The following is a 12,251-nucleotide window of genomic DNA, read 5'->3' as shown; positions in this document are numbered from 1 at the left end:
GGGAGTTTCCCAGTTACAATTCTGGATGCTGGATGCTGCGAAAAGGGCTGGGGGGGCACTAAATAGTGTACCACTGATATGAGGCACACGTAGCCACGGAAACTGGGTGATATCCCAAGTTCTCAGATTTTACCAAGAGTTTCTTGAAATCACATGACCGGACGGACATTTTAGAGGGTAACAGCCGGAAGTAAATGAGAACTGGACAGACTCTGGGGTCCTTTAACTGTTTGAGCTGCTATTTGCACAGATGCAGTACACGCCTCAGTTTTTAGAAATTAGTATTGCAATACCAACACACCACATTATAGTGCTTAATTTAGCACAATTACAGATTCCAAATGTTCCCACAATTCACACGTTTACATGTGCTAAGTCCCTAACTTTTCTTACTGTTGGGACACTTTGTAATATAATGTTTGCACAATGAATGCCACGCGTATAACACAAAGAACGCTTTGCAATGTTTCCTAATGGCCAGTTGGCACAGATTGACACTTTCTTGTTGCATATATTCAATGCTTTAAGTGGAATGAGAAATCGTTGCGACACACCGTTTGAGCCTAAGAACTGAAGTGGGGAGTGGGGGGAGAAGGGTGGGCGGGCCGGGGTTGCGACAGTGGGTGGCAGATTTTTTAAGAGGTCTATAGGAGAGGCAGGCACTTTGCTGGCATTCATTTTGTTGCACCCGCCTTTTGTTTCTTAATCTGAGCACTGACACCTGAAGGCAGCCCTTTCGCCAGGTGAAAGGGCTGGGTTTCTGTATTCTTATCTGCCACACAACTGAGAGTGTGTGGAAACATGCTAACCCTCAGGCTTACCAGATATACATAAAAGGTGGATATTTGCTTTTAATGTACACAGCCCCTGGGCACTCAGCAAGTTACGCGCTCTCCACAGACATGGGGTCGTCAGTATGCACTGTGCAAGTTGGAATCCCGGCAGGGCACTACCAGTGGCACCTCCAGAAATGTTTCATAGGGGTTGCCTGATGTGGTCACTGGGGTGGCATACCAAAACACAAACACAGAGGGAGGCGGGCCGGTGGGGGAAGGGGAAGCGACACAGAGGCAGGCGGGCCGATGGGGGGCACCACTGTGAACTACACAAGTTGGAATCCCAGCCAGGCCGAATCAGGCCTCCAGCCTTTGTAGATTGATGCATTGAGCACTATTAAATTGCCTGAAAAGAACTTTTAGAACATGTTGTCTTCTCTACGACCATAGTGTGTGATCCAGACACGAACCAACTTCCCATTTCCATGCTTCTCTTTTGTTCTTTTAGCTGTTTGCAGCTCTCTAGTCAATTGGCAAACTTGTATTAGAGGCTCTAACCGCCTGTAAAATCTTCCCTTTGTAATGTGTGCCCAGTGGGCACCGGGTAAGGAGTAGGCCTGGACTGGTCTATAGGGCAATGCCCCAATCAGAACCAGAAAATGCTAGTGTGTGCCAGTTTTTTGGGTCAAAATGGGCCACTAGTGTGGGGCAGTTTTATAAGTCACTTCACCATGTGGCTAGGGATTACCCAGATATGTTCGAGGCAGAAATGATCGAAGGAGAAAATTTTTTTTAAAATAACTTTCGGTTTTGTCCCCCACTGCCATTTCGGACCACCCACTCTCCCCCACCCGTTACTTATCTTGTGGTGACACACAGCAAAGTGTTCCGTCGCGTCTGCGATCCCCCGGCGACGCCGGTTCCCTTCACGCACATGGAAGGGATCCGGTGCTGCAGGGTCCGTTTCTTTTTTTTTCTTTTCTTGCCCCCCGCTTTCCCTTTCCCTATTATGGAAGCGGGGGACACACTCGCAACCCCGAAGACCCGGACTGTCGATCAAGTCAATTTTCAAATTTAATTTGTGGGCGGGACAAAGACTGATATGCAAATGGATATTTCCCATCTGTGAAAGGTACAGTGAGCTAAAGTTTGATATGATATGATATGGCATTTATAAGGCGCCTATACACAAGTGTTTCAAGGCGTGACGAGGCAAGGGAGGGGGAACAAAGGGAAGACAGACAGCGATCTTACTAGGCGAGGTGTCATTCAGATTGCGCAAGTGCATGGGAAGGGGGAAAAGAAAAAGTGTGTGGGGGAGGGTAGAGGGGAAAGTGCAGTACATGGGATAGTACAATAAATAAGATAAGTAAAAACGTCCAGCTCGAGGCAAGTGCAAGGTAAGTGCAAACTTAAGTGCTGGTAGGGGGACTGTAGGGATACAGAAAACAGTCCCCAGGTGCCGGGGTTGCCAGGGAGGCAGTGCAGGTGTGCAGCTGGCAGGGCCTGGGCACAAGATCAGAAAGGGTGGCCAGGTAACCAGTGCAGTTTCAGCCAGGAATTCAGCAGGGGAGGGGGAGAGAAAGCAGAAGCAAAGAGGAAGGTTTTGAGGAGTTTCCGGAACCAGAGATGGTTCTCTTCAAGTTTCAGGGAGGCTGGAAGGCTGTTCCAGAGGGAGCCCCCCTGCCGAAGAGAGAGATCTACCACCAACTCGTTGCTTGAAGAAGCGACTGACCCTGAGGGAGTTGGAGGCGGATGAGCGAAGAGCTCGAGGAGGAAGATATTTAGGAATAGAGAGTTGAAGATATTGCGGCCCCAGAAGGCCTTGTGGAGAATGCAGTGTTTTAAACTTAATCCTGTTGTGTGTCTGTGGACTCTCGAGTGGGTACCTTCCCAAAGAACAGGTCAATGGGTCGTGTTCGTTCTCGTAGAGGGGCGCCTATGGACTATTTTTTGATTGTTTAAGGGACTTAGGCTAAGTCACCCTACGTTTCCTAGGGTCATCCAGATGTGGACCCCTTGCTCACTGTGCTCAGAGAGGCACAGCTCCACCTCACTGATGAGGCCCAACAAGGAACAAAGAACAGATCAATGGACCGTGTTCGTTCTCGGAGAGGGGCACCTATAGACTATTTTGTGTTTTTATGGCTATATAAAATGCTAATTTACTATTCTTATGAATGCCAGAAGTCACCATTTTACATGAGGCATCAAAGTGTGGCCCATTTACTGTGAAATGGCACTTAAACGCCATGGGCGTAGTGGCCTGTACGGAACTCTGGAGAATTCCGACTAGGCCTCTGCACCCTGGGCATCTTTTGAGTGGTATTTCTAAATTTCCCCATAGGAAAACGGTTGGGATTGCTGAAAATGTGTAATATGGGGCCACTTTGAAAATGATTTCCAGGGAACTTTTGGTTCCCAGTCCACCTGGTTTGGAGTACTCTACACACAAGAACACGGGTCACCGCGTACTGAAAAGCGGACTTCCCCACTCTTGGCCGCAGACTGGTTCCCAGTACATTACCAGCGGGGTCCTGCCCTGTGACGTCCCCTCGGTTGCCCCGGCAGTGTTTTCCCACCCAGAAGCTTATCTCACCCTTCCCTTCAGGTTTGCCGAGGCTGCTCGCCCTCACGTTATTTACCTCCCCTAGCAACTTGGCTTCCCAAGCAAAAGCTCTTAGTCACAGGCGAGGGCGGGAGGCACGGGATGTCAAGGGCCAGGATGTGCACGCCCTGCCTGTTGGGAACACGACGCGAGCCGTGCTTTGTGTGATGTTAGCGAATGTGCGTTGTGGTATAATGAGCGACGTCATTTATGTTGGGGGTTACGTTTCATTATGTGTTGTTACATTTGGCGTCATGGGTTTTGTTTCCTTTATTGGGTTTGTGTAAGGAGGAAACCACGGGCAGAGCCATTTTGTAGCAGCCCCGGAACATAGGGAGAGAGGCAGGGATTCCAGTCCTTTTGTTTTGTTTCTTTTACGCGTTCCTCTTGTGTTCGGTGCTGAAAACGGGTGAAATGTTCCCAGTGAACCCACCAGCAATGGGGATGTGGTCCGAGCAATGGTGGCAGGGTTAGAGGTGGGCCCTTGAGGCCCCCCACTTGCCGCAATCTGATGTGCACATTTTACGTATGAAATGAAGAGCACATTTTGGGCGGCTTATAACATTGATGCTGTTTGTGCAAAACTTTACTAAAACAGTATGAAAACGAATGCATTTTTAGGAAAGTTGCATGTGGTTTCATCAAAGGGGGAGGGGAAAGATACAAATGGGAGTGCCAGCATTTTAGACAGCGCCATTGACTTGCATTAAAACAGTTATTTGGCGTCTACAGCCCGACCCATTGGATGGATTTTCAAAGCATGCTTTCACAAATTTGGTAAAAATCTGTCCAGCGTTTTGCAACCATAACGTCCCTGTAAAAAGGCGTTTTACACTGAATACACGCGTATGCTTACATACAAATAAAAACACCTTGGACTTTAAGCAAAGGAAAAAATATGATTGTAACTTTATAAACCGCATCATAAATGGAAGAATTACCAGAATGCAATTTGAAGTGCGCCTAAACACAGACTCTAGGTTTTACAATTGTACTTTAATGAACAATAGACCTACAATAAAATCAGCTGTGCGATACGGTCACATGCTCATAGTCATTGACTGAGATATGAAGCTTGTTATTTATGATGGGTGGAACATTCTAGGTCCTATAAAGAAGTAAACCATATGTGTGTGTCAAGCTGAAGACATCATGGAAATTAACTTGCACGTTTAAAACGAACAGGGCTATTTTGCGATTCACTTTTGCTGTTTTCCTGAAGAGTTAATAGATTTTGGTAGCAAGCCGCTGTCAAGGTTTGGTTTTGTTCATCGCAGTTTTAGCATAAACAGCAGCACTTAAGCAGAGGACTTGTGACACAGACTTTGGCCACGCAAATGATTCATTCCAGATGTGCTACAAGAGGTTTTACGAGACTGGCCCAAAGGGCCTCCCGGTGCCCGGGTAAATACTTTTGTAGCACTTTTGGAATAGTTCCTCAAAGTCAACATTATCAATGAAAAGTCACCTGAATAGAGGCTTGGGAGCAATGCCCTATCAGGATGGCTCTTCAAGTATGGGAGCTGCAAGGCCCTGATTAGAGCCAGACCCTATTTTAGTATGGGCTGTTAGGTGGCAATGCCACCTGTAAGCCAAAACTATTGCATTTGAGTACAGATAGGGAAATGGCATATGAGGAGGGACACAAAGCTTGAAGGTGTTCTTTGATGATTTGCCCATCCATTGGCTGCCCATGGTCGTGCTAATCCCTATGGCCATTCCCACCCAGTTCCGCTCAAAACCCCTCCTAATGAGAACTCTTTGAGCTTGCCTTACTCAAGCCTTACACTCAAACTTTACTGCCAGTGTTTTGTTTTTTAAAGCAGTCTACTGAGAGTTAATGATTTAATTAGAGCTGTAAACTTGACTAGTGGTATAATAAAAAATGTCTTAACCAGGTCTGGCTTCAGACACAATTTTTATAAGCACTAGGAGCGTCCTTTGCTGAAGTCGTGCTAAAAACACGCATTGGCAAAGCAAACAGTTTTGGCTTGTGTATAAGTATTAGGCATTTGCCAGGTACTTCTATAAGATGCCCAGGTACTCGCCCCATTCTGTACCTGCTACCATCAGTGGCCTGTTATACCACTACAGCAGTGCCTGGCAAGTGCCTTTCCCTTGCCTACACACAAGACCTAGCTGTTGGCATTGCTTTTACTTCTCCAGTGCAGCCTGGTACACTGTCTACCTGTTGGTGCCTCCCAAGTTTGACTGGCCTCTCCTCTTCAGAGCCAGGGATTTAGGAGGCGTGAGCACTGATAAAGTTGTGTTTAGAGAGGCTGGCCAGGTTTGGATCAGATCTCTCCAGAACGACAGGGAATTCCAGTCCTGTTCTTCCACCGGATGTGTTATATGCTATGCATTGTTTTAGGCGTTATTTGTGGTGTTGTGGGGTAGTTTATGTGCTGTGTTTCAAGGATTCAGTAACCTCCATACGATTTCTAAGTGGGCCCTTCAGCTGTCACGTGACCAGATCTGGGGCCTTGCACTCCGAGGAAACACATGTGAAGTGTTTCTGTAATCTCATCCAGCTAAGATTTCTATAGAACTTCAGCTGTCCTACACTCTGCAGGGATACTGGAGGAAATGCGAATCCGATACAAAGCTGTGGCGACTGCAATTCTCTCTGCAAAGCTTCCTGCAGGGCTCTCAATAACATTTTCATTTAGTCTGTTTGGGTGCAATCTATAGTCAGGGCTGTAAGTGCGGTGGGGCTAGCGGGGGCGGTGCTCCATCATCTCCAGAACTGCCTCTGAGCTAGAGCTCCCTCTCACCCCCACTAAACACGTGATGCGATTTCATCTGCGTCTGCGTCAGGAGTCTGAAAGAGTGATAATTGAGATTTACAAGGGCCGCATGATCAATTGACAAGCTGTAAAAGGCACGCATATCTGGACATGAGAAATCATCCTCTGCTCACGCAGGAGAGCCCAAGCCTCACCCCCAAAAGCTGATGTCTGAATGGGTGTTTGTGGTTCGTGGTCAAAGGACATTTTACTGTTATTACTGTTAAGGTGAGTGTTGTGACACATGAAATGAGCAGAGAGCCCAGTGTGCATTGCCTGCGTGAATGACTCACAGATTTATTTGTCAAATATAAACATCAGTGGTTAATTTTATGTTGCCAACAAAGCTCTTTGCTTTTATGCAAAACAGCTGGGAACCCACATTGGTGCTATTTGTCTGACTCTCCCTCTTTGGTGTTTATTTACAGAATGATAGGGTTTGAATCACTGATTGAACTGATTAGATTCTGGGTTAGTGATTTATTTACAGACAGTCATTTATTTGCAAACGGACACAGGGAGATAGTTATTTACAATATGTTCACTTGATCAATAAAATACCTATGAGATCATGCTGAGTGACCCAAAATGCATGTTTGCAGAATATCATGTTTTATGGTTTGGACTAGGTGCCCTCTTTAAGTCATGACCACCACTCTTTGGACACACCCAGCAATTACGCTATATCCCTTTTCAAAAAACCCACCGTCGATTTCTAATCCCACTTAAAGCACTGTCTATAGCAGCTATATTTCAATGACTGCCCAGCAGGCAGCAATTTATGGGAATTGAGCCACGAGGGAAGCTTTTAAAGATAAAAGTTCCACATTTTCAGGAACGGTTATTGATAATGTTTGGTTTAACAATGTAAGGGGCAATCTGTATTTTAAAGTCAAATACTCACCCCATCCCAGCATGTATTCATTTGTGAATGGAAAGGAAAACGAAATATTCCAAACATGTACAACTCTGTCTGCTTGTTTGACAAGCTAAATAAATGTTTACCTGTTTTTGCGGCTTCGCTCATTTTATTCACATAACGAATACAAATAAGCCGCAGGCCTTTTTCAAACATTAATAAAGGCCTATGACTGTCTTTGAAAGTGCACTTCCGAATGGAGCTCGCCGATGTCTCAAATGGTCCCATTGCACCTGTGAATAGCACATCCATCCCTGGCCCCTTTCCCTACTGTCTGTCACTTGCGCCCCACACTTATAATGGACCAATTAACTTGAATGCAGAAACAGTACAGGATGTGCTACTCTCTCCTGGCAGGGCACATAGTACAATCACGGGCTATGCAATCACTGCACAGACCATCATTTCACTTGTGCTGCGAGCCGCGCCCTGCAAGTACTGGAGGCAGCTCATGCTGTCCAATATGATGAAAATAGCCACGCGAGTGTGCCCAGCACAAAACTGCGAGTTCTTTGTAGATACTCAGCTGAAAATGCCCCAAAGTCTTTTTTTTAATAAAGCAGTCCCTTCATGTCGATTTATTTCCCCCAAGAGGATCTTTGTGTCCTATCAGGCCTGCGAACACGGATAGTTTGTGAGATGTTGATGACACCCTTGCATGTAATGACATACTACTCATGCATCTATGCTAGATGTCCAGTTTCATGAATAACAGACAGCAAGGGGCACTTGAGCTGGTCATGCCAGCACACAAACCTCTGGGTATTAAGTGCGTTATAAATAACCAATAAAAAAATAATTAAATAAATCCATGGTCCTGCTCCTCTAATGTAATAACTGGCAACCCTGCTGTTGCAGGGTGAATAACTCAGGCGTGTGTGGCAGGCAGCAGCGAGGCAGATGCTCACTAGTATATGTGCCAGCGTCCATTTTTACTCTGGCTTTGCTGTGCCTCTGAAGGTGGGGGCATTTAGCAGGCACATGCCGAACGCTTGTTAAACCGGAAACTTCCCCTTTTTCTGTTGGTATGCAGTCAGCAAGGGGTTCTTCAATACAAAGGCATGTGCCCGGCCACTGAGTCTTAAACCCACACTGGCAAATTACTGCAAAGGGTGCTGCACGGCCACCAGTGCCATTAGTGGAGTTGAGGGGCACTGAGCACAGACAGAACATCAAGACAATGGGCCTCATTACGAGTCTGGCGGTAACACTGCCGGTACTACCGGCAGGTTGCCGCGGGACCCGTAAAAAAATACCGGTGCCTGACTTCCCGGTACCACTGGGCTATTCCAAGTCTGGCAGCTGGAAAGTCAAGCGCCTTGGGAGTGGGTAACGGGAGCACTGGCACTGTTAGCAATGGTGCTGGTGCTCCCGTGACAAGTCTGCCTATCGTGGCCGCTGCGCCCGGCAGGGTTAGACCTGTCGGGCAGAGCGGCTCCGGCAGGCAGACTTGTAGTTTTACCACTACTGTTGTTTCCGGACAGGCAAACTTATAATGAGACCCATTGACAAGCCAACAGCACCACCAGAGGGGCAGAAGAAGGGAAAATGCATGGCGACGAAGAGTGACTTGCTGAGTGCCGACCTAAAGAAGAACATCAGTGAGGATTGTATCTGCTTTGTCCATCACGTTGCTATATTGAGAAATGGCTTTTGCTCTGTTTTCTGTGGTTAGAAAGTCAAAATGTCCCAAGTGGCTGTTAAACATTTGATGTCTCATTTCAAGACACAATTACGGTTATGTTATTTTGATTGGAATTTGTAAGCCATTGGGATTTGCAGCTGTTACCCCAAATAGGTTGTCACTGTGGGGTGCAGTGGGTGGGAGCAGCTGTGGCTTGCTAGAAAATATGTGGGCCTTGGTTGGATGATTTTGCTACAGTAGTGCACTGCCAATGGCAGAAGACTCTAGCATCCTCAATCTGCTGTGCCCTGTTTCTACAAGGCCCTTCCAGTCTGACCTTCCTCCAAAGGAAAGCCATCAGTGCAATATGACCCCAACAGAGGACTGTTAGTGCAACAGGACTCCAGTGGTGCAAATGTAGCAGGGGTATGGAGTGTAGGGGTACTGGGCGAAAGGCAGGTGTAGGCGGACAAAGCGATATACTCTCACTTATATGTATCTCTCTATTCAGCATGCCTGCCTCGAGCGACTTCACTCACCCTGTAGCTTTTTAATCACCCAGGGGTGTGCCATGTTGAGAATGGGCAGGAAGTTGAAAGTGAGGCAGCACAGGAAGAACCCCAAGTCCCCTAAAAGAAGTAAACCACTTGCCTATGACACTATGATTCCATAAACAACTTAGAAGGTGACATAAAGATACTCAGCCAGCAAAGGTGATGGGGGTGAGATTTCGTGTATTTTGAGGTTTCTTATTCAGTCTCCGGCTTTGCCCGGAGGTCGAAAGAGAACAAAGCTGCCCCTGTACACGAGAAAGGGGTTACAACTTACTAAGCTGCTGCATTAAAAAGCTAAAACCAGTCTTTAAAAATATACAAAGTGTATAAAGTGCACTTTATATAAACATATGTACAAAGGGGTCCTGACTTGGAGCCAGCCTGGCCCTGGGCTGCCTGAGTGAAGTCCCATGTAGGGTTCCTACTCCTCAAATGGACCACTTGGCCACATGTGCTGACTGGTCCAGGGCAGCAACAGCAGCATCAGGAGGTCCACAGAAGAGTTTGAACCTTGACCATGCATGTCAAGACCGACCACGGCATTGCTCTGTAGATGTGAGGGACTGGGGTACAAACTGCATGACCAACTAAAGAAATGTCGGGGCCAGGGACACAGGCACCTTTTGACCCACCCCTTCAATGCAAGCACAACCCATAGCCTGATATGCTGCCCACAGCAACCAAAATATGCCTGGGTTTCCATACAGACTTGCTGGAATCAGAATAATGAACAAGTGGCATTGCGACGAGGGTACAGGATACCTTTTTAAAATAGCAGCCATGAATAGATAGTGGATATGAATTAAGGGGCATGTATGCTAACATAGACTGAGATTAGAAGAGAGCTATGGTTTCAAGAGGTACTAATATTAGTCAGTCAAGGAACACATTACTTTGTGGTGTGCAATATATCAAGGGCACTATTATCATACACAAGGCAACACTATAGCTAATTAAATCATGAGTGAGTTTTCGTGAAGTGCATACCCTGCAAACGAAATCACACATAGGGGCCGACAATTTTGAACTTCTGCACTTGACACATTATTCCCCAGTCCTTATAGAGCAAGGTTCGATTATTTGTGAATGTTTAAGTTTCATGAATTACAAGAATACCCTGTTTTGTAGGACTGACCTGCAAAGTATACAAATCATATGATAATCCAACTTGACAATGGGCCTCGTTCCGAGATTGGAGGTAGCCATGGCGCTATTAGTGCCATGGCTGCCTCCAATACCGGGTCCGGCACCGGTCTGGTTCAATGGGGACTTACCGGGTCATTCCGACCCTGGAGGGACTGGTAAGTCCCCATTGAACCAACCATTCCATATTCCCATTTGAGCCCCCATAGGGCTCAATGGGAATGGGGAAGGCGCTTATAACGGGCCCGCGAATAGCCAGACCACACATCCTTTACGGTTCCCGCTAAGGGACCTCGGAATTGGGCGGTAAGGGATTACCGGCACCGGTCTCCTTAACGGTGCTCGGTATCCCTTACCGCCCAACTCAGAATGAGCCCCAATATTTTAAAACACAACTTTATAGAAGCATGTTATGCATAATTTTGGAGAATGATTTTGGCTTCATGTTCTCTATCATCAAGGCAAATATACAATTACCAGAATATTAAGTGATGTGAACCTTAAGGTTTTCATCTGGGGTTTTCTAGGTTTTCAAGTGTTAATTATACCCAACACATACACTTGTTGACTGTTATTTATGAAATGCAGAAGTACCTTTGAAATTGTAAAAAAAAAGCAAACCATTTCTTGTTCCAAATAAGCACACCTGAAAATATTCTGGCCAGAGGCCTGTTGCATTTGGTCAGCTCCCTTCTCTTGATGAAGCCTTCACTCAAATGGCCTTCATAAAAAGAAAGATTAGGAAATGGTCTAAACAATGTCACCAGTATGCGAGAAGGCAAACCTTCTCACGGAAGGCAGCAGAGTACTATCCAGTGAGATAAGATGATTTGTCCAGGATCACTGTGTCGTCCGCAGGCAAAGCCATGATATGAGCCTCAACACTTTGGGTCCACAGTCATGAATTGGACTACTTTATCACCTCTCCCGACGAATACTTTGTAATCTTTATTGGGGTTGGCTGCTAATTTGTACAACCCTCGTTTATAGGAACTAAGCTCTAGACCTGCATACTGCTGAGGCTATGTTACCTTTTACAGCTAGCGCTATTTGGTGCTGGTACATTATTTTATTGTTTTGTGTAGCGGTAGGTGTTACTGGTGTTCGGACATTTGGTCGAAAGACATTTGGTCGTCGAAAGACATTTGGTCGACGTAATTTGGTCGAAAACCAAATGGTCGAATTTTTTTTTATTTATATATATATTTTTTAGGTTGTAGTTTAGGGAAAAAAAGGGTTTTTCAGAAAAAAAGAGGGTTGGGGTGGGTGGGACCCTCCTGAAAAAAAAAGTGAAAATAAAAAATAAAAATAATTCGACCATTTGGTTTTCGACCAAATGGTTTCGACCAAATGTCCTGTCGACGACTTTTTTTCGACCAAATGTCCTGTCGACAAATTTTTTTCTACCAAATGTCTGGCAACCGGTGTTACTATCACAAAGGTACATATACACAAATGCACGCTTTACTAAACTCAGGAAAGGCATAGTTGTTTTGTAGCGCAGTAGGTGGTGTTGCTATCACAAAAGTATATATGCTTACAAGATTATCAACCACAGCCATGGGAAAGGCTGAGCATGCCTTGTTGGAATGTGGTACTGTGATCTGGCATTTGAACACAAAGCCCTATAAGGATTGCTTAACACACTAAGCTATCCTCTCAAAAATGGTGGCACTCAAATTTATCAATATGCATTTCAACTTTAAAGATTGCACGAGATGAATATATTCCCACAGAAGGGTGAGATTTCTACAGGACAGACAAACTGGGGCAGATTCCCAAAATTTAGTACAAATGAAAAAAGCACAGAATGCACATTTTTCATTTGTGCTGATTTCAGA

At 45.8% G+C, this 12,251-nt stretch overlaps 1 protein-coding gene across 2 annotated transcripts in view; it reads left to right on the top strand.

Annotated features, from left to right (window-relative positions):
* Positions 1-12,251, top strand: part of ARHGEF2 (Rho/Rac guanine nucleotide exchange factor 2) — a 1,257,231-nt gene that overhangs the window by 83,442 nt on the left and 1,161,538 nt on the right. The gene's annotated exons all lie outside the window — the stretch shown is intronic.

Source organism: Ambystoma mexicanum, chromosome 1p, assembly GCF_040938575.1.
Source record: "Ambystoma mexicanum isolate Mex_15411 chromosome 1p, UKY_AmexF1_1, whole genome shotgun sequence".
NCBI classification, from domain to species: domain Eukaryota; kingdom Metazoa; phylum Chordata; class Amphibia; order Caudata; family Ambystomatidae; genus Ambystoma; species Ambystoma mexicanum.
This window is presented reverse-complemented; position numbering and strand designations above follow the sequence as displayed.